General features: G+C 39.5%; 1 protein-coding gene across 4 annotated transcripts in view; it reads right to left on the bottom strand.

Moving 5' to 3' along the window:
* Window positions 1-25,804, bottom strand: part of UNC13B (unc-13 homolog B) — a 341,071-nt gene that overhangs the window by 157,985 nt on the left and 157,282 nt on the right. The window lies entirely within an intron of this gene.

The following is a 25,804-nucleotide window of genomic DNA, read 5'->3' as shown; positions in this document are numbered from 1 at the left end:
GCAGGAGAATAACGGGATAAGAGGGAGAAAGAGGACATTGCACATGGCGGGAAAACATGGCATAAGAAAAGGCAGAGAGATGGAAAAGCATAGGTTATATTTGGGGGATAATGAGGAATCATTATTCAAATACATTTTCCTTCAATGTCCAACTTTTTTTTCTATGATTCTATTTTAAAACTTTCAGTCACCTAAAAGTCAGCAAAACTGACTACAGTGATGGTGACAATGTTTTGGGTTAGACCCAAACAGAAATTTTTTAAAGTTTCATTAAGAGTAGAGAACTCATCTTTCTGACCACAGTCTATTAAATTACTTCAATGACCCAAACCTAATCAGTGGAATGACCAAGTTAGGTTTGTCAGACAACTGTTTCAACCAGTCTGGCTCTAGGAATCCTTTTGAAAAGACATGCTTTGCTAGGTATATGGGCTCTCAGGTCAAAGATGCCAGACTAGGCTTCTGAAAATGTCTGTTAAGACCAGGCAATTTTGAAGAAGAAATGAGGGCCATCTCTCTCACTGCTACAAAAAACAGACTTTGGCCAGAAATACATTCGCTCAACTTGCCAAATGGACTAGTTTTTAAAACTGACCATTAGGCCACTTCCTTTTGCCCTCAGCCCATTTTCTCTAGTTGAGGTAGAATGCAGGGGATGAACTCAACCTACTTGCAATTTGCTAGGGCACTAATCATTGTATCTGCTTTTCAAACCATGAATCTGTTATCACATGTGAAGACCTGCACTCTGGTTGGTGGCAGATAATACCTTGTAGATGGTTCAGGCAGAGGAGCTCTCCCAAGGTTTATGGGTACTTGTACTTTTGGGCTTGCTAGCTATAGAAATTGGGAATGTGGTTTTAATTAATACAAAAAGCCTTTAAGAAACCAAACTGGAAGTACATCAAAGCACATGCCATTCCATCCTCAAGCAATTATGCCAAGAGACACAAATGAGGGAGAGATAACCTAGTGTTATGCTTGTATGTATGAATAGTTATATTCTTGGGGTTGGGGGGAAGTATACAAAGAGGGAGAAGGATAACAAAAGGAAGGACTAAGAAACTTAAAAAGAATTAAAACTGTTACATACTCTGCAGTTCTCCCCATCCCAAAGAGGTCCAGTTACCTGAGGAAACCACAATAGGCAGCAAGAAGAAGAGCAAAAACAAAAACAATTTCAGAAATAATGAAAAAAACCTATTTTTCCAGTAAAATACCTTCTTAGAATCATTGAACTACAAGGGAATTTAGAAAAACATCCCGTCCAGCCCCCCCTCATTTTACATGAGAAAACTGAGACCCAGAGAGGTTATGACTTGTCATCAATACAGCTTGTCAATCGCCAATATTACAAAACTTCCAAGGTATGTGTTTCTTCTAAGCATCAAGACTATTCCCCAAGACACTCGTATATCTCCTGGTCATTCCCAAATCATTTCCAAAAGATATGGAAAGAACAAAAACTACTGCTGCTTCTACTTTAAACCTCTTCATAGCCTAGAGTAACGCTCAGAGTACAGTCATACAGGAGCTCGCATTATCCACACTGATCTCCCTCAGACTCAAGGAAATCTTTACTCAGAGGAAGGAGTATAATTTTACAACATGGCTGGGACTGCCACAAACAGTGAGAAGCCTTGGAAGTGGTTCACCTCTAGTTCTCCTGAGATAGAACATCACCTGCTTATCAGAATCCCAAAGTAACTCAACTTAGAACTTTAATACTCCTTTATTACACAGACTCCATGAAAACAGAGGAGGAAACACACAACCTTTATACTCCTTTTTTTACTGGGGCATTTTGTTTGGAGGCTTCAGTCACTTTCCAACAAACACATCCCTCTGATTTAAAAAAAAAATCAGTTAACCAGAACTACTTAGTAAAATGATTATGATTGATAGTATGTATCACTTTTCTTTTTTATACTCTTAAAATAACTCAATAAACAAACCAAATGTTTATACCATTAGGAACTATGTTAGGGGCAATAACAATGATGTTACTGAGAACAGGCAGAAGGTCAACAGAAGGCTGCTGGTAGGAAAGGAATTCCTTGAAATTTCTGATCTCGGGGACCGGGTTCCAGCTCAGACATGGCCTCCAGATTCTGATCTGACTCTAGACAAGAGTGGAGTGGCAGAGATCTGAGCTCTGTAGCTTTAAAATGTGTTTAGAGTCATATTTTACAGGTATTGGAAGGTGGTTCAAGTGAGAGCTCAAGCAAGTTCCTACTTTTACTCCACCATGTTGGCTCCGCCCCTGAGACCTGAGCTCTGAAAGCTCCTAACAAGATCCCTAGAATTGTGAAGAACTGGCTCCTGAAAGCCCCTTAATGAATCCCTACAATTACAAAGAGCTAGTCATTCTGGTACAGAGGGATAGAATGAGGCCTGCCCACTCCCAAACTCCGGTTGCCCTCCATTGGCAAGAAAAAAGAGCTTGATTCTTACATAGAACAGTCTGATTCACTGCCTGGACTGCCCTAAAGTACGAAGATCGGGAAGCAAAATGAACAAATATGCTAACTATTTCAAAGTTAAAGAAAAAAAATATGACCAAGTATAGAATCAGTTGACCACAGAGCATAATCTTGGAGCCAGGGAGACCTCAGTTCAAATCTTCCTCATTACCTGAGCCCCACCAGATAATTACTAGCTATGCAATCTAGATTAAGTTATTTAACCTCTCTGTGACTCAGTTTACACATCTTTAAAATGGGTTGGATGCAATGACTGTAAGGTCCTTTTCAGTTCTAAATTTTGATCTATGATTTCTAAAAATCATAGGTTAATAGGATCATACTTTAAAACTGGAAGGGTCCTTAAAGTTCATTTAATCTAACCCCCTCATTTCAGAGATGAAGTGAAATTACCTCCAAGGTCCATCAAAGTAGGTAGAAGAGCTTGAATTTAAACTCCATTATTCTGACTCCAAACCTAGCACTCATTTTAATCTTTAAATTCCTCTCTCTGACAGGAGGGAGCATTTCTTCTCTAAACCCTCTATGAAAGAGGAAGTGTAGGTTATTTGTCATCTCTTAGGCTTAAAGATCCACTGTATTTTTTCATCACAGGGCCAGAATATTCAGTACCCTATGACTGAGGCAAGCATGGCTTTAAGGAAATACTCTTAGTCAGTAGCACAGTTCCCATGGCAACAGCAACTGTCTTAGAATAACTACTTAATTGAAAAGAAAACTGGAAACTAAATAATCATGTAAAACCTCAGAATGTGCACATCAACCCAGATTGCTGCAGGCAAGCTGCAATGCCTTTCCCCCCCCCCGAAAATAAAATAATTACTTTGTGCCCTGGGAATCCCTTTCCTGTCGGGCACCACTCTGGAAGGGACTCAGCCCCTGCATATAATTGGCTCCAGAGCTGGAAAAAAGCAAGCTCAGAGATTTCAACTTTTTCAGTATAATGCCTCCTGCAGCCAATGAATAAAAATATCTGCAAAAAACCAGGCTGGGTTCTAAAGTATCACAAACTAGGTCAGCTAGGTGACACAGCACATGGAGTGCTGGGCCTGGAGTCAGAAAGACTCATCTTCATGAGTTCAAATCTGACCTCAGACACATATTAGCTCTATGACCCTGGCAAGGTCACTTACCCCTGTTTACTTCGGTTGCTTATCTATATAATGAGCTGGAAAAGGAAATGGCAAACCATTCCAGTATCTCTGCCAAGAAAACCCCAAATGGGGTCACAGAGTCGGACGTGACAGAAACAACTGAACAACAAAGAGACGTTTCGTGTGCGTGTATGTGCGTATTGTTAGGAGAGCTGCTAGAAAGTGAAAGCTGTGTCTTCCTAAAGTCTTTTCAAGAGCTCTGTATAATACTGATGATGACGACTAACATTTGTATTGTGCTTTAAGGTTTGTAAAACATTCTACAGACATCTAACCTGGTAAAGCTGGTGCTATTATTCTCATTCTAGAGATGAAGAAGCCAAGGCCAGAGGAGGTTAAGTGATTTGCCCAGAATTTTATTCATAAAATAACCATTTACTAAGTACCTACTATGTGCCAGGCTCAATGCTAAGTGCTGGGGAAGAAGAAAGATAAAAAGGCAGTTTCATCTCCCAAGGAGCTCACAGACTAATGATGCAAACATGCAAACAATGAGGTATGAACAACCTATGTACAGGATAAATTTTTTTTTTAATCAATAAAGGAAAGGCATTAGAATTAAGGAAGATTGAGAAATGCTTTCTGCAAATGATCGGATTTTAGCTGGGACTTGAAGTCAAGAAACAGAAAGGAAGAGGCAGAGTATTCCAGGTGTGGGGAACAGCAGCCATCAAAAACTTTCAGAGGGTGGACAGGTGGCGCAGTGAACAGAGCACCCTCCCTGAAGTCAGGAGGACCTGAGTGCAAATACGGCCTCAGACACTTAACACATATTAGCTGTATGACCTTGGGCAAGTCACTTAAACCCAACTGCCCTCCAAAAAAAGAAAACTTTCAGAGTCCGGAGATGGAGTGTGTTTTGTTTAAGGAGCAATAAGGAGACGGTAACATTGGATTACAGATTACATGGTGGAAGGGAAGGACATCACGTGTAAGAAGCCCAGAAAGGTGTGGGTATAATTGTGAAGGGTTCTGAATGCCAAATGGAAGATGCCATAGAATTCTCAGAGTAGGGGATGAGATGGTCAGACCTTCGGTATGGAAAGGTCACTTTGGCAGCTGAATCAAGAATTGGGAGAGACTTGAAGCAGGCTATTGGCATAGTCCAGGCACAAGGAGATGGGGACCCACACTAGGGTAATGACAGTATCAGATTAAAGAAGCAGGCATATTTGAGAGATGTTAAGAAGGTGAAACTAACAGGACTTGACAACAGACTAGACATGTGGAGTGAGGATAGCTAATAAGTATATGAGCTATGATTTGAACTCAGGTCTTCCTGACTTGAGTCCAATATTCTAGCCACTGTTACCTAGATAATTGTTGTGTCTAGGATATGCTTTTGCCTCGAATATTTTTTTATGTTTGAGGGAAAAATCACAATCAAATATTGCCCAGGGATGTGGCTCTCTGAGACTCCACGTGGGACATATAAACCATGTTATTGGAAACTCCTTTGCACTCCTCCCTACCCCCCTCCCAAAAACACATACACAGAGGACCCACACCCATCTCTCATGTTCATGTATCCTGATCCTAACCTTTGGACCCTTACTTCAAAGGAACCTTGGCCAAATGACTATAATTCTAGGCTGTTGTAATGGGAATGTAAATTTGTAAGATCTTCCCTGCCCCAAGGCTAAAGTGCACCAGGAACCTGGGGTGGGAGGCTTGTTTTTCTGTAGATACTTCTTGATTGGCCAGTGAGTCAATAAGGTTGTTACGTTTTCTGAGTCAGGAGAAGGCTATATAAGCCCTGATGTGTAGCTTTGTTTTGGGGCTCACTTTGAGACGTGTTCTGTGATTTGATATGGATTTTGGGAAGCCGTTGTCCAGAGCCCCCCGGCTTTGAAACCCAGATGTTGTTTGGTATGGACGTAATGGTTGGACAGTTTGGAAAGCTGTCTACTTGATCTGTTTCTGTCTTGATAATTCTGCCTGTATACTTTGAAGTTCGGGGTGCTGATCTTTTTCCCCTGAATGAGGTAAACAATATATGTTTGACTGATTAAAGTAAGCTTGTTAACCCATTTTGAGTTGCTTTCCTTTATCAAAGCAGATCCAAGAACCTGTGTGAGCAGCCACCCTAGGGACGCTGGGGTGCTTGCTGCTACAGCTGTAAACAATCTAATTTTAATAATAATAGCAACAACTAACATTTACATAGCACCTACTGTGCGCCAGGCACTGTGGTAAGCACTTTACAAATTTCTCCTTTGATCTTGACAACACAGTATGGTAGGTGCTATTATTATCCCTGGTTTGTGGATGAGGAAATAGAAGCAAACAGGTTAAATGATTTATCTGGGGTCACATGGCTACTCAGTGTCTGAGGTTATAGTTGAACTTGGGTCTTCCTGACTCCAGGCTCAGCACTCTATCTATAGCTTCACCTAGCTGTCCACAAGGAAATAAAATCCACAAGAAAATAAAATGTCTCTATCCCTTTACATCACAAAAAGCTTTGCTAAAATAAACCAACAAAGCCCATTTAATAAGGTTACTTTACCAAAAGAAGGTGGGTGTATCTAATGTAATCAGATTACTCTCACCTCACAATGAGCATGAAACCATAAGAATCAGTCTGACCCATGATAATTAGTTGAGGGTCAAATGATGTAACAACACATAAAAAAGCATTCAAGAGAGGTCATGCAAGTGAGAAGCTCAAAAGAGCAAAAGGAGATTTTCATTTTGAAGTCAGCCCAGCTTTCCCATTCCAAGCCCCCAAAGGAGCCCCAAAATCAGGCAGGATGGAATCTGTCACTGAGGAGGGTATAATAAAGGAAAGGGACTCATGACATCAAATTATGTAACTAAAGGAATTAACAGCTTCATAGGCTGAGGAGTAAAGTTGAAAAACTCACTACCAAAATGGTTAGACAGACCAGATAAAGAAATAAGTTCAAGAAAACTTAGAGAAACCCATGGGTGAGAGATCCAGAACAGTTAATAGCTAAGGGAACTAAGTGGAATGCAAGATTCTTCCAACTCTAAATTCAATTATTCTATAATCCCATCCCCTCCTGCTCTAAATGGAAAATTGGGATGACCCAGTGTTGGCATTTCTTTTGTCTTTTTATAAACAAGTCTTTCCATTTCCTCCTCAATACACAACTCATCCCTACTGAGATGTAGTATCAATGCAAAATGAACTTTAGACCTATGTCCCTCCTGTATAGCTACATTAAATGCTGGTGCAAATCTGTCAACTGAGTCAGAGAAGTGACCAAACATATTCATTTTCAGGGTCTTTTGGTTCCATCTATAGGTGCCATAAGAGAGCTCTGACAATCACTGCTGTCATCAAAATACATTTATTAAGGGTCTTATTATTCATGTTGCTGCCCTAGATATTGTGGAACAAATATTCAGCCTCAAGACCCAAAGTGAGAAATACCCAAGTGTCTTCCTCAAAACACATTTGAAAAAGGAACTGGTGTCTGTACTGAGCACTGTCTCCAGTCCAAGTCTATAGCAGAAAAAGTGAACAGTAGGTATAGACCACCTCCCTCAACAGACAAATCCCAATAACCCTTCCCCCCGCCCGGAAGAATCCAACAGTCTCTAGATAGAGGCACTCCAGTTTCCAGGGCTCAGAGTTGGTAGTGGGAGCCTTTTGAGGAAGTTCTTCAAACACAGAATCACAGCTTCTGAATTGATAGAAATATGAAAGATCTTGTATTCCTTCGTGCCTTTCCCATTTTACAGATGGAGAAATTGAGGACTTGAAAGGAGACTTCCCCTCTTACTTTAGGTCATACAGGTAGGAAGTGAAAAAGTGAGGATTCAAACCCTATTCCTCTCATTCCAAATGTAGCGCTACAATACTAACCCAACTATTACCCATTTGCCTCACAGTCGGCTTTAAGCACCAAATCCTCTCTCTTTTTTGGATAATTTGGGAAGAAGGTCATAGGTACCACCTATAGGCACATTGAGAGAAATCAGTTTCTTTTTTAAAAATAATTTTATTGATATCTTTTGTTTTTACATCATCACATTTCCAAATGTATCCCTCCCCGCAAATGGCATTCTTTTATAACAAAGAATAATAAACAAAGGGGAAAAACAGTAATTGCAAAACTAACCGACATATCAAAAATGTCAAGTAGTATGTCCATTGCCCCACACCCACAGTCCACACTCATGAGCACAGGACATGGAATCAGAAAGATCTTAGTTTAAATCCTACCTCAGCCACTGACTAGCTGTGTGACCTTAGTCAAGTCACTTAACCAGTCTATTCCTCAATTTTCTCATGTATAAAATGTGGGTGATGATAATAGTAACTACCTCACAGAGTTGTGGTAGGCATCAAATAAGATTACATGCCAAGCACTTAGCAAACCTGAAAGCATTATGTAAATGCTAGCAACAGTCTTAAATGCTTATTATAGTCTTATGTCTCTTCATTTCATATACTTTTATAATGGGTCGAGTTTGGTCATAACATTTTTATAGCATTCCATTTTGATTTTTCTGACGTTATTTTTTTCTACTTACATCATTGTGTTTATTGCTCCTGGTTCAGCTTAATTCGTTGTGTGTCAGTACCCATATTAGTCTTAACAGTTCTCTACATTCACATACATTGTTCCCATATGGAAAGCAAAGCTCCATCACACTCCCGTGCTAGAGTTTGTTTAGCTAAGCCCTGATAGGCATCAGCTTTGTTTCTAGTTCTTTGTTATTACAGAAAGTGTTGCCATAAATATTGTCCTGCACAGTAGGCACACATTTGTGCCGCGGTCCTCTTGGGAGGACATGTCTAGAAACGGAATCTCTTTGTGAAAATGTACTAACACTAGAGTAACTTTTTTTCTCACCATTCCAAATTGCTTTCTAGAATGATTGGACCAATTCACAACCCCACCAATTGTTCACTAATGTGTCAGCCTTTCCACAACCACCCCAACTTTGACAATTCTCATTTTCCAGCATCTTTGCCAATTTGCTGAGTATGACATAAAACCTCAGTTATTTTAATTTGCAAAATCCACAATTGCTACTTCTCCTTCTGTCAATGATCTGTTGCACCCATACCCTTTGATGACCAGGTTATAAACTCATAGTAAGCCAGAGAAATAAAAGACATTTTTAAAAAAATGCATCATTTTGAAAAGGCTATGTTAAAATGTGCTCCCTTGGTAACGCTGAGCATTCTAACAGCTTTATTACAAAAAGAACAACATTCTCAAAGTGGACGTTCACACATATTAAATGGACTCCCACAATCTAAATGGATTTCAAGTTTATAATTTTAATTAGAGAGTTAATGATACCCACCTCCCTAGGGAGTAGAACATCTTCCGTTCACATACTATAGCTTTTACCAATGAATACACAATAAGCCTCTACTACAGTGGGACCTAAGAGTCCAGATGCTAGGGCCACTGAACCACGTATGTCACTCACACTCTCTGTAAACAGCATCTCAAACTTTCCACTGACACAAAAGCAGAGCATGACTGTTCTTTCCACATTTAAATTTAACTGCTGAGATTCCAACAATCTCATATCTGCAATGGATATCACCATTCTTCCAATTTCCCAGGCCAGAAACCCAGGAGTCCCTGTTGATTCTCTCTTTTCCATCACACCCCTATCTGACACCAAAGCTTATCTCTTATTTTTTGAGGGGGGAAGGCAAGGCAATTGAGGTTAAGTGACTTGCCCAAGGTCACTAGTAAGGTAGTGTCAAGTGTCTGAGGCTGGATTTGAACTCAGGTCCTCCTGATTCTAGGGCTGGTGCTGTATTCACTGCACCAACTAGCTACCTCAGAAAGTGGGAATGTTATCTCTTTCCTTTGAAATGATTCTTGTTTGCACCTTCCTGTCAAAATGTATTGCCACCACATGTGACCAGCAAATCAGTTGACTAGAATAGTGTTAATAATGCCAAAGTTGTGAGTATAATGTCTATAATATGCTTATAAGTCAAATGGGGAATGGTAGAAGGATGCTTAATATGGAGAACAGAAGACATCAGAGGTCCATGATGGCTATTTTCAAATATATCAAAAGCTACAGCATCATGTGGAAGAACTGAATTTTGTTTGTTTAGTTCATAGCACATAAGACTATAGTATAAATATATACTATAGTATAAATGACTAGAAGATTCCAAATGAGGAATTTTCTAAAAATAAGATGTCCAAAAATGGGAAGGGCTGCCTCAGGTGGCAATGAGTTCCTCTGTCTTTAGAAATGCTCAAGTAAAACCTGGGTGACTACTTTCTCAGGGATGTTATAAAGAAAGGAAAGGAGGCTGAACTCAACTCCTAGAATCTGAACAGGAGAGAGATCATATAGTCCAGTTTCTTATCTTATAGATGAGTAAAACTGAGGCTTAGAAAGATGAATTGTAAGGTGCTTGTAAACTCTAAGATCCTGTTACTAGTTGGACCCTCATCACCTCCTACCTACTTCATAGCAAGTTTTTTTTTTTCAGAGGGGGCAATTGGGGTTAAGAGACTTACCCAAGGTCACACAGCTAGTATGTGTTAAGTGTCAGAGGCTGAATTTGAACTCAGGTCCTCCTGACTCCAGGGCCAGTGCTCTATTCACTGTGCCACCTAGCTGCCCTGCAAGTTTCTTAATTGCATTCTCTACTTGTGGTCTGGTAATAATATGCTTGATAAACTGGAAGTAAGGAGAGACTTAACTTTCAAAAACACTGCTTCCAATATTTCACTTTCCTACTCAATACCTTTTTACCACTTACTACATCAAATCCAAACATAATGCTATTTTCAAGGCACTCTGCAATTTAAAAGTCCCACCCTACGTATTCAACCTCATTTCTTACTACTCCCCATCATCCAATTCAACAATAAATATTAAGCAACTCCACTTTTCACTATCAGCACTTTGCACTATTTCCTGATCACGCCATGCTCATCCCCATTTGTCCTTCCCTAGATTGCCCTGCTCAACCTTTCTGTTATCTAAATTGTGCCTAATCTTCAAGGCCATCACAAGTACCACTTCCTCTGCAAAAGCTTTCCTTGATTACTCTACCCCTCACCGGTCTTCCTCTTCTCTGAATTCCTACTGTATCTACAGTCAGCACTATATAAAATGGTACCTCACTGTTTTGATTTCTTTCGATGCTTTAGTTGTATTTCCTTTCCTAGAACGTATGCTTCCTGAGAAAGACCGTGCTTTAAATTACTCTTCTATGGCTCACAGGACTAAAATGGTGCTCAGCACATAACAATAACTCAAAACTTGCAAATGAGATCTGGTGCTTATAGGAACTAAGGACCAGCATATGCTCAGCAAGAAAGGTGAATGGACTTAAAACAATGGCACTAAGATTTTAATAGCTTCTCCCTGACTTCTAAGGGCTGATTACAGTTTCTTAAGTTCAACTAGGCCTGCAGATACTGCTACCAATAACTATATAAAATGCTTACTGCTGTATGATTGCCAAAGCAACTTAAATGAGAAAGCATCCTACTATACTCAGTCAAGAGATATTTATTGAGTGTCTAGAACATATATGGCACCGTGGGAGACAGGAAGAAATAACATGCCATCCCTGCCCACATGAAGTTTATTATCTAGGTAGGGAGACAAGGCTAACACATGAAAAGGCGAACTAATGAGGTAGTACATGACAGGACTGTAAGGGTTAGTAACCCTTTGGTTACTAACGGCATACAAGTCAAAAGCAGCAGAAATCACTATAAATTAAGGCAATCAAAGAATCTCTAGATTTGTTACTGATTGGCCTCTGAAGAGCATCATGAACAGGTAAAGAATTCAGGAGAGACAGTAATATTTTAACAACTTTCTCCCTAATGATCATAACAGTAATATTAACAATAATAATAGCCAGCATTTATATAGAACTTTAATTTTTGCAAAGTGCTTTACATATCTTTTTAGAAATATTAATGTATTTATTTATTTATTTTTAGTTTTGGACATTCGTGTCCATAAGATTTTGAGTTCCAAATTTTCTCCTTTTCCTCTCTCCCTCTACTCCAAGATGGCGTATAATCTGATATAGACTCTACATATACATTCATATTAAACATATTTTTACATTAGTCATATTGTAAAGAAGAATTAGAAACAATGGGAGGAACCATGAAAAAGAAGAAACAAACAAAAAGAGAGAGAGAGCAAAAAGTATGTGTTTCTATCTGCATTCAGACTCCCTAGTTCTTTTTCTGCATGGGGACAGCATTTTCCATCATGAATCATTTGGAATTGACTTAGATCCTTGCATTGCTAAGAAGAGGTAAGTATCAAAGGTAGTCATTGCACAATGTGGTTGTTACTGTGTACAATGTTTTTGCTCACTTCACTCATGCTTTACATTATCTCCTAAGGAACTTAATTTGATCCCCACAATACCTCTGTGAAGTTGGTGTCATTATTTCCACATTTTACAGATGAAGAAATTGAAATCTCTGAGGGGTTAAGTAACTTGCCCAGGGACAGACAGCTATAAGTGTCTGGAGCAGGATTTAGACTCCAGTGCTCCTGACTCCAAGTTCAGCACTCTATCAGTTATGCCCCCATTTCAATATTGAAGATGGGGATCTATAAAGCAAAAGGAGTCTGAAACTTCATCACAATCTTTTTGGAAATCAGCCTGTGTTGATCAACATAGATGCCTGAGTGACAAGGTTGGTTAATCTCCTAACCCTAAATGACTATCTCCTTCAGGGTGAGAGGAAAGGCAGTGTAGATGAGTCAGAGAGCAAGACTATTTTTTCCTTTATATAAATAATGCTGAGGAAAGTCTTTATTAACTCCAAGGTGCTGCCATTTTCAAGAAAAAAAAAAAAAGGTTAAAAAAGCATTGCCACTTAATTTCTCCTCACTGCCAAAAGAGTCCTAGACAATACACTAAGGGCTCTGAATCACAATATGGTATAGCAGACATGATTTCTGTCCCATAGGAAATAAAAAAGAAATCTAAGGAAGAACATCAGATCTCCACATCTTATTCATCAGCTTTATAAAAGTATTTGATACTATCAGTAGCTCTGGATTCTTCAAGGTACTAGAAAAATATAACTGCTTTAAGAAATGCATCAATGTCCCAAGATGGTTCATGATACAGCAGGAAGTACTGCTACTGATGAGATCCCTTCCAGATAATGACCTACCATGAGTGAAGATCAGTTGCATAATAAGCCTAAAACTATTCACCCTAGTTTTTATAGACCTGCTTTAGCAGGAAATAAGGGGTCTGAAAGAAAATGTCAGAATTCACAAGTGGTTCCCCCAGGAAATTCTTTCAACTCAACAGGCTATGGCAATCATCAAAAGTCTTTGAGACAGTGACTATGGAACTTAGATATTTGTGTCGTTGAAGCACAGACATAAAATGATATACACAAAATTTTGAAATACCAAGATCAGAAACCGAATAAGTTCATGATGGATGATTATAGAAGTGATAAATGCATAATATATAATATGCACGCATATTACATAATGATAAATGTATACAACAATAAATGCATACAAAAGCTTAACCAAAAGGTCGCAGAGCCAACGTAAGTTAATACAGAGCAATTGATGATACAGAAAATATTGTGTTAACATACCGTGTTTCCCCGATAATAAGACAGTCTTATTAATTTTTTTGGACAGAAAAACACCAGAGGGCTTATTTTCAGGGGAGGGCTTATTTTAATGAACATTGACAGCAATTTTAATAAACAGGTAAATGTGAACAAAAAAAATGTACCTTTATTCAATAAGCAAATCACTGGGGAAGAACAGGATGATGCGCTCACTGCTGTAGCTCTGACTGGATGCAGCTCTGAGTGTGGCGTGCGTTTCACCTGGGGGGGGGGGACGGTACATACAGAGGGTACCGTAATGTAGCGTGTAGCACAGGGGATCACCTTCACTACAGTAGCAATCTCAATAGGGCTTATTTTCGGGGGAGGGCTTATTTTAGAGGAATCTTACACAGTAAGGGGAGGGCTTATTTTCGGGATAGGTCTTATTATAGGGGAAACACGGTACTACAAAGCTTAATTGGGAGTGGGGGTGAGGGTATGTATGACCAACAGGTAGAATCTGGAAAAACTAATGAGTATATCCTTTCTAAAGTGGGACTATGGAAAGAACATTGGAGACTGTGCAGAAGATAGTGTTTTCTGGTAGAAATACCTGCCACTCAATCAAGGAAAGTGCTGAAAGCAGACAATGAAATTTCAATAATCTAGGCTGTTACACTGATTATCCACAGCAGAATAAAAAGCATGAGATGAGCTCTGCCACCAATCCCACAGCATATCTCACTTGCCACAATGCAGTGGACAGTAAAACCTCAACATTCTATATATAGCATCTCCTGGTACATGGGTGAATGAATGAGTGAATGTAGCAAAGAGATTATGCACCTGACTTCTTCAGTTGTAATAAAAAAAATATAGTGTAATCTGCGTCACTAGTCAAACTTAAAAAAAATTTGAGTGAGTCATTTTACAGCCTAATAAAAGATCGTCAATCAAGCAATTAATGAGGTTACATAGCAGCCTGCAGCAGGGAGATCCTATAAATGGTGTTCAGATTCTTAAAAGTCTGTGTACCACCATAGCATATATAGAAAGCAGCTAGATGACTCAGTGGAAAGAACACTGGGCCTGGGGTCAGGAAGAATTCAATCCAAATCTGGCCTCAAACTTTTACTATCTGTGTGACCGTGGGCAAGTCACTTAGCCATATCTGCCTCAGTTCCTCACCTGTAAAATGAGCTGGAGAAGGAAATGCCAAACCACTCCAATATTTCTGCCAAGAAAATCCCAAACTGGGTCACAAAAGTTGGACATGATTGAAATGACTTAACAGTAATAACAACCACTATAGCAGTACAGAAGACACTGCAGATAATTTAACCTAACCACTTTCCAGCCTCAAATCTGCACTACATATAAAAGACAAGGAAGCAAATGAAAGATTTTACTTTGAAAACTCATTTTTTTCCTTTCAAAAACCATTATTACATGATCCTGGCTCAGCAAGCCTATTTAATTCCTTCTCCAACAATAAGGGAATGACTGTTTTTTCCTGATATAACTTTCTTGTTTAGCCCTTCCAAGTGTCCCATCTTCCCACTACACTCTCCAGTGCACATTCAAGATGATTTCACACTGTCAGAACACAGCCCATGAACTCCAATTGTTCACCAAACACATAAGTGAAAAAACCTTTTGAAAGAAATAAGCCGAACTTAGTCATCTCTTGAACCCAAGTACTTTCTGGAAGAAGAGTGATCTCCATCTTCCCCTTCCTGCTTCATTCTCTGTACCACACTAGCCTTCTTGTCTGCTCTATTTCATCTAATTTATGCTACATGAAATCCTATAAATCAGTAATGGTCATATTTTAAAATAATGATTATAATTGTGAAACAACACACCCAAGCAACCCAATTGCCTCATGTGCAAACACCAATTAATGGTCCAGCACTGGTTAATTTTTCCATGACAACAGAATGCCAGAGCAGTTAATAACATCGTCATAGCCTCTGAGAGAACTGCCATCTGTCTTTTCAATTACTGGACTGCCCTTTCAATTACTAAATTGTACTGAATGCCATTTAGCTTGCAGAGGATAATAATGGCATATACTTGTTTGGTACATTCCTTTTCTTTTGGAGACAATAGATAACTATCCACATAGAAAACAGTAGAAAAGAACCTACAGTTGAGAAAAGCATTGTGAAATATCATTGTCTTCCTAATTTTATTTTCATCAGCAGTTGTGCTAAATCTGGATTTAAAGGGGAAAGATATCTGTGTGGGCTGAAATAATCAGGGAAGACTTCATGGAAGAGGGAAGACTTGAAGAATGGGTTAGAGATGGTGACAGTAAAAGGAAATGAAGCCATATCCTAAAAACATGAAATCTAAGAGGGCACTGAAATTTTCAGTGCCAGATGGCACTGAAATCCATGAGGCATTACCTTGGCATTGGCAGTGAAGAAAGTTAGTCAGAGGAATGAACTGCTAGCACAGTGCCTTTCCCTTTTGTACACTGTAGACACGGTAAATATTTGGAGAATGAAAGAATGAACAACTATGTAAAGTGCCAGTAGCTGAGAGGCAGCTGCCTAAAGGCACTGTAATCCAAGAGCCTGAAACTGAAAGGTAGAGAAGCCTTCTGATTGCAAGCAAAGGCTTCAGAATGTAACAATGGGACAGATTTAGAATAAGCTATGATTAATAACTCTTAAGGATTAGTGAGAAAGTCACCAAACTGTACATTAAACAACTTGTTCTATTTGCATCATTTAAATCTGTTGCCTCTACTGAAGTCTTATTCTTTTTTTTTTTGGAGGGCAATTGGGGTTAAGTGACTTGCCCAAGGTCACACAGCTAGTTTTTGTGTTAAGTGTCTGAGGCCGGATTTGAACTCAGGTCCTCCTGACTCCAGGGCTGGTGCTCTATTCACTGCGCCACCTAGCTGCCCCTTGAAATCTTATTCTAATGCTTCATCATGGTGTGGAAGTGACCTTGGGTTTCTTCAAAGCAGAGCACAGCTCTGGCTTTTTTATTTGGGTCTGTAACCAACCTCAAGATAAATGAGAAAGAACTATGGGACTTTAAAGATTACTTAGTTCCACCCCCTCATTTTACAGATGAGAAAACTGAGACCCACAGGGATTAAATGATCTGCCTAAAATCACTAAGGTAGTAATAATTATCAAAGGCGAGATTTAGAGGCAGTGCTTCTTTCATGGTACCACCCTAGTTAATTGTGGCCTGAGGTCCAGCTTTGACAAGCTCAGAAAACTTTATTACCAAAGGGCTGGTTACCAAATAATGGACTTTTTTTTCAGATACATTAACTCACAAAGATGGGAGGGAGGGGGGGGAGAGAGTGGGAATGATGATGATCTATCTACACTGCAGAGGCAGTTCCCCCAGGAGTGAATAGTAGGGTGCCTCAGGCCACTGAACCTGCTTCCACAGCCCACTGACTGAAACTGTCATTAAGGGGAGAAATCATTTGTGAAGAAGGAATCCTCCTTCCTTATCACCACCATCAACAGCGGTTGAAATCAGACTTCAAAGCCATGGAGGGAGGCAAAGCCCATGGAGAAGGGTCAGCCAGACCCACCAAATGCCATGCCATACACAGGGCAGGCAAGCCAGCTTTTCTAAAGCAGCAAGGCACTCTGACAGAGAGACAGGAGGCAACATGTACCAGGCAAGTCAAAGCACGTGCACCACCTTGACCATGACAGAGACAGCACAGAGCCCTAGAGCTAAAAGCCTTGGGAATGACAGTGCTTCTAGTCACGAGTCTATGCAAATGCAGCCTGGAAACTGTTCCTGCAGAAGCTACAGCCACATCAATTAAAGAGAAAGCCTCTTGACACTATAAAATGTTCCAGCATCATAAGCCAATATGCTTTTGTCGGTGGAAATGACAGTAAAGAAGAAGCATTAACATCTATTTTGCCCCTGAGTTCTATGGGACTTTCCTTTTCACCTGATTTGCAGCTGAAACCTTCCACACACATTCTTTCCTCCATTAGAATAGGAGTTCTTTGAGAGTAAGCCAGTGTGGCTGACAGTGTGTGACAGGGAGACTAGCGGTAGAATGTAAGACTGGAAAGGGAGTTAGCTGTGTGACCTTGGGCAAGTCACTTAACCCCAACTGCCCTACCTTCCCCTCTCCAAAAAGCAAAAAAATAAAAGACTGGAAAGGTAGGAAAGGCCAGGCTGTAAGGAGCTTTACATGTTGAACAAATAAATTTATATTTGAACCTGAGGTAATAAGAAGCCATTGGCAGTAACTGATATGGATAGATCTGAGCCTTAGGAAAAAGTACTTTTGGTGTGGAGGAAAAATTAGTGTGGGAAAAGGCTTGAGCCTGGGAGGTCAAAATCTGCAAAGCTAAACATAGAAAATATGATAATATTACCAAATGTGGCCAAACAGAATTTAGGCAAGTAGAGGATGAGTGATTCTAGATGGTAGAAATAACATGAACAAACCCCCAGACACAAGAATGAATATCGCATGTGCAAAGAACAATTAAAGTCATCTGGAATGGAGTGGTGGTTGCTGTTCAGGGATACTGTGAAATTAGGTTGCTTAGGAAGAGTGAGACTAGGTTGTGGCCTATATATAAAGCCAAGCATAAGGACTGGGTTTGGTTGTAGGGAGTGATTAGAGAGGCAGCTCCAGCGGCCTCATAGACAGTGTACAGGACTGGAACTCAGGAAGACCTAAGTATAAATCCTGCCTCAGCCACTTACTAGCTATGTAACCTTGGGTGAGAGACTGTGGGCAAGTCTCTTGATCTCTCTTAGGCTCAGTTTCCTCATCTGTAAACAGAGACAATAATAGCACCTCCCTTCCAGGATTGCTGTGAGGACCATGGAAGATAATAACCTATGCAAAGTGCTTTGCAAATTTCAAAGTGCTATACAAATGCTAGCAATTATGATTTGATTGTAGGTTTTTCCACAGGCGAGTAATGTGATGAAAGTGATGTGTAAAAAGGTTAGCCTGGCACTCCCACGCTCTCCTTAGGCTCTTCATCACCACTACACCTAACGGATGTCATTAACCCTCACCTAGAAGTCTCAGGAGAGTCAAACTTAGTTAGGACTGGTCTCTGCCTTCAAATGATGCATGTAAAAACTAATGGGATTAAGTGTACAGTTGACTAGTGTGAAGTTTTTAGTTCTTTCTTGCTGCCTTGGTGGGCCTATTTCCTTGCCTGGGTTTATGAATAGTTGCTGCTGACCTCAGCCCCTAATTCTCTGTCTAGTGGGGCAACTAGAATCCTGATCTGATCTGATAGCTGGTCTGGCCCGGATACTGCCTTGCTTCTCCCATGGTTGCTGGCCTCCACATTTATTGCCTGACTTGGGCATCATTCTGCTCATCTGACCCATGGGATTGCTATGCCTCTGGATAACAAAGTGTTCTGCTTAACAGTTCATAAAAGATTTGAAGAGAGCTACCATATTCCATCGTAATTCTTCTATCTACCAGGCTAATATTCCCCAGTTCACTGAAGTATTCCTCATGACATGGTTCTCCAGACTCTTCCAACATCCAAGCAATTTGGGGGGGGGGGGGGGGGGTGTCAATAGCCTTCTTTAAAATGGTACACAGATGTGGTCTGACCAGCATAGAAAACAATAGATCTAATGCTTTCTCTCATTCCAAATATTATACTTCTGTTAATGTACCCAAGGGATGCAATAACTTTTGGGGAAAATTATATTACTGATACAGTAAGCTTGCAGTACCTTACAAAGGTTCAAGTGTTTAATATTGGTTCTCTCTCCTGACAAAAGAAAAAAAGAACCTTTAAGAGATCATAACATTATACCCCCTCAATGTGCAGGTCTGACCTATTCCCTCGTCAATAAACCACAAGTCTTTTTTTCTTCTAGGACAAAGATGCATAACCCGGAGTCCATGAGCTTATTACATTGTGTGTGTGTGTGTAGGTAACTATATTTCAATAATTGATTTCCTTTGTATTTTATTTTGTGCGTTTAAAAAACATTATTCTATTTCTCTACTTGTACAGATCATAATCTCTACAACTCTTTCATTACTGTCTGTTCCACATACTATTTTGTGATTAATTATATACCATCCTACATTTTATTGTTTTATTCAGTACGTGTTCCATGTCACTGCCCTGTTCAATAAACTCTAGTGACTCCCTACTGAAAAAATCAAGACATAAAAACATTACTCAGAGAAAGGATCCGTAGGCTTTACCAGACTGCCAAAGAGCTCCATGATAACTATAAAAGGCTAGAAAACCTTGATCTAGGACCAAACATAAACTCTTCCTCTGGGCATTTAAAGCTCTCCAAAACCAAACCTCTTCATAATGAAAGAAACTGAAAGCCAGAGTAGTTGTGACTTGCAATAGGGTACACAGCAGCAAAACTGAGATTGGAAGCCAGGTTTTGTGACTGTCCACACTCTTTCATAACACCACAAATGCAGCTCTATTTGACATGATTTTTTGGGGGGGGGACTTTTTAGAAACATTAAAAAAGCTTAATGCTAGAGTAAAATTTGTTTACTGAAGTAACCCTATATTTATTTAAGATTTCTAGAAACGATCCCTTTACTCATTCTGCACCATCGTCTTCAAAATCCCCAACAAAATTCTGTTTTAAATTGTGGACAGACGACCAAGCTATATGGGTCACAAAATACAAAGGATACTACTACTATACTAATAGAGATCTGGTATAGTAATCAAATAAAACTTAAACCAGTTAATCTGACACATCTAATGATTTATATAATTGTTATTGTACTGAATAGTAATTAGACATAAATGGTAAGCAGTTGATGTAAATGACTATAATTATTTTTACTTTTATACAGCCAAACCAAATCTTTAGAGCTTCTCTTCTGTTAGTTCTCTAGTATCTATAATCAGCACCAATGCCAATTGTTTCCCATGATACTAAGTACAGTTTAATCCTCACTACTTTCATCCTCCTTCCCTTCAGTGACATTCACATACACTTTTTTAAATAATGCTCAAGTCTTTAATAGTTGAAGAGCCCTTTCTCCCCCATTTCTGATGTGAGGGTTCTTTGGTTCTTTCTAAGCTCTCTTCCATTATCCGAGGGGGTCCACCTATTTCCTGTCTCTTGAACACAGGGAAATCTGAGGGAAGGAACTCTGGGTCTGCCTAGGAACTAACAGCATGGGCATCGTATTGCTGGAGTGGAGCAATGGAAGCTCAGAGGAAAAAGAGAACATAATTGGAGAGGGGAGAGGAGAAGGAGGAGGAGGAGGAAGGGAGGGATTATGTTTGTCATGAAGATGGTGGCTGGGCTGAACCTGTGCTTGGGTAGAGAAGTGGGAGGGCAGTAATGGGGAGAGTAAGAAAAACCTATGCTCCAGAAAGGTGGGCTGGATAACAATTTGTGAGGGATGTGGTAGAGAGGATCTTCATTAAGGGGCAGATTGGATTCGATGGCCTTTGAGGCTCTTTCCAACAGATGCTACAATAGCTTTCAAGATGTAGCACAAGACTGGTGTCTTTCTGGATGACTTCTCAGGTTAACTTCTCCACTATTCTCATTACCTCCTTACTCTACTACCTTATTGCTAAGCATTTTGCATTTAGTATCATGAACTCACAGATTTAGAAGTGGAAGGGAATTTACAGGTCATCTAGTCTAAGCCCCTTAACAAGAGGAGGAAATTGAAAATCTGAGGGATTAATTTGCCCAGGAAGGAAGCAGCTTAGCTAGCAGAGATCTCTTCACTGGTCCATGCCGCCTCCCTGATGACATGCTAAAGTGCTGCAATCTGCACTGGTGAAGAGTACTAACTCCAATGAAATCACAGACCTCTTAAAGTATCAATCTAAATTTAAACTATATTCCCCCCCCAAAAAAAATCTGTATTATATTAAACTTGTGATAATACTTTTCAACATATACATATATATATTTCCCTTTTAAAAAAGATAAAGATAGCATTCTCTTTGGCTGCTTCTGCTTGATAGATCTCTATTTATGGTTTGACACCATTGCTGATGGTATCTGGTAAGAGGCAATGACGTAAGAAGAGAGATATTTGGTTTTCTCCCATCAAAGACCTGGATATAGCCCCAACTTGTGAAAATGGTGGCTTCTGCTCTTTGTGTTACAACTTTCTTTTTTTTAATTTTTATTTATTTAATTTTTAATTTATGGAATAAAACAATAACTTCCATAATACAGTATAAAAAGATGATTGCACATGAAACTCCAAATCTATTATATACAACTTGCTATTTCTTTTAACTATGAAGTCATCATGTAAATTTTCTTTTTTTCTTTTTTATGAAGAAGATCAATCTAGAGGATTAGCCCCTGTGAGTTTCAAAAGTTGGGGAAAGCACACTTCCAGGAGCCTCCCAAGTCCTAGGATTCAGGGGGTCATAGTCCATATTGCCCTCCAGCAAAGTATTGATGCCCTGAAGAGCAAGGAGTGACCTTCAGGGCTCAGCCCACTGGTAGCTGAGGATACAGTGTCAAATTTGGACATGAACTTGGTGAGACTAATGCTATGTAAAACCTGTGCTCAGTCTGAGACCATTCTCCGTAAAGACCAAGGTGAAAAAAGAGAATGTGTCTCTGGTGCTGAAGGAAATACTTTGCACCTATTGTCCTAACTATGCCATTTGAGTAAACGCCTTTGCTAAAGGAAAAAACAAAGACAGGATTAGGGAATGGACCTCTGATTTTACTGGCATAAGGAAGTCCCCAAAAGGAAACTTCTTCTACCAATACAGGCTAGCACCTTCTCATTAAGTTAGAGTCTTAGAGGGTTGTCTAGAATACTTAGATCATAAGAGACTTGACTAGGGTCACACAAGGCAACTAAATGACCATGAGTACAGAGTGCTGGGCCTGGACTCAAGAAGACCTGAGTTCAAATGTAGCCTCAGACACTTTCTAGCTGTATAACCCTGGGCAAGTCACTTAATCTCTCTCTGCCTCAGTTTCCCCATTCATAAAATAAAGATAATCACAGCACCTTTTTCCCAGGTTGTACATAATGGGTACTACATAAATGCTAGGTATAATCATCATCAACTCACAAGCAGTTCAGGTTCTCCTGGCTTTCAGGATGGCTCTCTTTCTAATATGCTTCCCTTTTTTCTATTCAAATATATATCATCATTTTAAGGAGGGAGCCTATATTTGGAGGCCACCTATATTCATACCAATATAGTAATATTCAAATTGAGTCATGAAATATGAAGATCTGGGGCGGCTAGGTGGCGCAGTGAATAGACCACCGACCCTGGAGTCAGGAGGACCTGAGTTCAAATCTGGCCTCAAACACTTAACACTTACTAGCCATATGACCTTGGGGAAGTCACTTAACCCCAGTTGCCCTGCCTTCCCCCATCCAAAAAGCGAAAAAAAAAAAAGAAAGAAAGAAATATGAAGATCAAATTGCTGGGGTTATTTTAACCCCAGCACAATAGTTAATACAATAGTCAAATCATTATAAAATCTTATTCAATACAATAAAGACAAAACAAAGACAACTCCTCCTAGAAACCCAAAAGAGAAATAATCTGTAACTTTATTTTATAGCTCAGGCTAATATATCTGTCTTCTGGGGGCAATAGTTCAAAAAGTGATATACAATGTTAAAATGATTACAAATCGTTCTAAGTCATTGCACTCTTTCCATAACTGGGCTGGAAGCTCCTCGAGAGGGCAGATAACGAGTTACCTAATTCGTCTGTAGCACTCTATCCCTATCCCATCCTATTCCCTGACATTAACAGTGGAAAAGAAAAAGAAAAAAAGGTAAAACTCTGAATAGGCCTTTGGGAAGATGGGATTGAATAAAGTGGGCACTGACACGTCATTTTTCCTAGGACCTGCCATGTAAGCTTTCCTTTGGTTGGTCTTCTCCAATTTGAAAGCTTCAGAAAAGAAATCTAGAGATGTATGGCAGCGCTTCCACTGGGTTTATGTTATTTTATCAATAAACAGTCTCACTTTTTTAAAAGATAAAAATGAGCAACCTAACTAGCTCTTGGAAATCCCTTAAAGGTCTGACCGATAGGATTTCATTTGCTGCCAAACTCAATCGCTGTGGTCTCACCAGGTGTCCAAAAGCCTAAATTATTCCAAATTCACAGACTCCATAGAAATGGAAGAATTTCCCATGAGAAGAAAAAGAATGCCACCTTCCAGCAGCTTCTGCCAACTACACTCCTCAGCTAAGCTAATTATTTTTCTAGGATTTCTGGGAAGATTTGATTTTATCCTTTAAAACACAGTGGCCTTTAGGGCAAAATTCTAGGCAATAGTCAATTAACCAAGACTAATTGAAGCCTAGGGTTAATAGGTAAGAAGGAAGGAAGGAAAGAAGGAAGGGAGGGAAGAAAAGATAAAGGAAAGAAAGAAGGGAGAGAGTGAGGGAATTTCATATCTGATCCTAAAGGTAACAGGGAACCACTGAAGTTTATTGAATGATGGTGGGAGGGCGATATGGTCAGATCTTCACTTTAGAGAGATCCTTTTGGCAACTCAGTAGAGGATGGACCAAAGTAAGAAGATATAATAAGGCAAATATGAACATACTAAAATTTCATACAGGACATTTCAATTCACAACCTCCTACTGCCAAACTTTTCATAGGAGACATCATAAAACATATTTTTATTATAGAATTATAGAAATATTCTGGCAGTACTATTTTAGAACCAAAGGAAAACTGAGGTCATTGATGATTTTATGCCACAAATTATAATACTTGCAAGCTTTCAAAAAAAGTTAATCAAAAAAGGGTTAGAAGCACATAGTACATGTGTCACAAGTACAGTATTGTTAGTAGCTGTGCAGTTTCCAAAATTGGAATATTGTATAACTTGGATCCCTAGGAACTAATTAGTATTTGATAACAAGAGCCCAGTTTCTAGGTTGAAATATCATAATTCCAAACACAAAGAATGTGGAAAAGGTTCCAATAAAAATGATTAAAAATATCAGATGGTTGAAAAATAGAAGAAAAAAATGAAAGGAACTGGGATTATTTAGTCTTAAGGTCTTTAATTAAGAAAGATGAGCTCATTGTGACAATAGTTCAAATACTAAAACTATTGTTTCCACCAACCAAAAATAGAATTTTTATTCAATGGCAGCAGGTTTCAGGAGCAGACCTAGTTTATGGATTCTAGCATAGAATCTGTTTTATTTCCTCCCTTCTGTTACTTGCCTTTGATAATTTCAGTGTGTATTTCCTCTCTACCAAAGGATGGACAAGAGAAATAAAAGAAATGGAAACTCAAATTAGCCAATTTTCTTCCCTGTCAGCCTTCTTAGTCAAAGATATGCTTGATTAAAAGGTCAAAATTAATAACTAAATTGAAGTATGAGATGATGTGTGGATTTTAAAAAATAAAAACCTGGATTTCCATCTAGATTTTCCTTGTCTCCAAAATCCCTAAAAAATTTAAAATTTCAGGTACCCAGTTTAAGACAGAAGTGATGATAGCTCTCCTAAAGAACAGCTGCTTTCCTTAAAATTAAAAAAAAAAAGAGGCAAAATCACTTGCATGGAAGGAAACCTCTACCCTTGGCCAGATATGTCTTAGAGGTGGACGTGACTGGCAGGGCAAAAGGGGGTAAAGGGACGCACTGATTATGATGGAACTCGTCATTGCCAGGAGCAATTTGAGAAAATGTGCAACATCACCTACTAACCCAACTGATGGAATCTGACATTTGATTTGACAAATTGTTCAGAAGCAACAATAAAACTCAAGGCTTTGAAGAAGTAAAACAGAGCCGACTTTTGTCAGCCCTTTGGCATCTCTGCAAGCTTCACAGCCTGGTTGATGAAAAGACAGCAACACACCACCTGGCGGGCTCTCAGGAAAGAGCCCATACACTCAGGAGGAATTCTCTCACAACCACCTTTGTGCTTTCTTCTCCTGCAAGCCCTGCACAGCAGAGCTAATTTACCAGATTTGGAAAGCTGACAAAATCCAGGAAAGCAATCTCAACCAGTTAGGGCTGCAAATTCTTAAAGGTCCAATACAGGGCCAAAATCTATTTGCCAAAATTCCAATAAAAATTTGCAGCATTTTCTGGCCTCTGTCCTGACCCTGAATTCCCATGACTCTCTGGCAGATGCTGACAAGTTTAACAATGTGCATCAAGTCTTTGCCTGATCAGACCTACTTAAAAAAATGAAGTAAAATAAGCCTTGGCCAAATCTTGGCCAAATTGTGACATAGTCCAAAGGCATCTGGAGTACATTCATGTCTTTATCACAAAGATTTGACCATTGGCTGAAGGAGGGGGTGGTGGTGATGGGAAAGAATCTATTTGAAACTGTAGAGACAAGACAATAGGGCTCACCCTAAAAACTGAACTCATCTTACCTCTAGGTGATCTAGAGCCAAGCAGTCAAATACAGACTGCCATTGTTTCTGAAATGAGAGTGCCAATTGTTTACCCTTGGGCTTCACCCACCAACCCTGTGACTTCACCCTTCCCTGGCTAGTATGAGGCACCCTCTGAGGTGACTACATAACAAAGAGTATAGAGTGTTAGACTTGGAACCAGGAAGGTCTGAGTTCATAAACTAGCTCAGACATTTACTGTGAGCATGGGCAAGTTCATTTAACCTCTCAGTCTCCATTTTCTCAAAAAT

The sequence above is a fragment of the Petaurus breviceps genome, unplaced genomic scaffold (assembly GCF_028583685.1).
Source record: "Petaurus breviceps papuanus isolate PSGF00001 unplaced genomic scaffold, PetGlider_PUasm1.0 120, whole genome shotgun sequence".
Classification (NCBI taxonomy): domain Eukaryota; kingdom Metazoa; phylum Chordata; class Mammalia; order Diprotodontia; family Petauridae; genus Petaurus; species Petaurus breviceps.
This window is presented reverse-complemented; position numbering and strand designations above follow the sequence as displayed.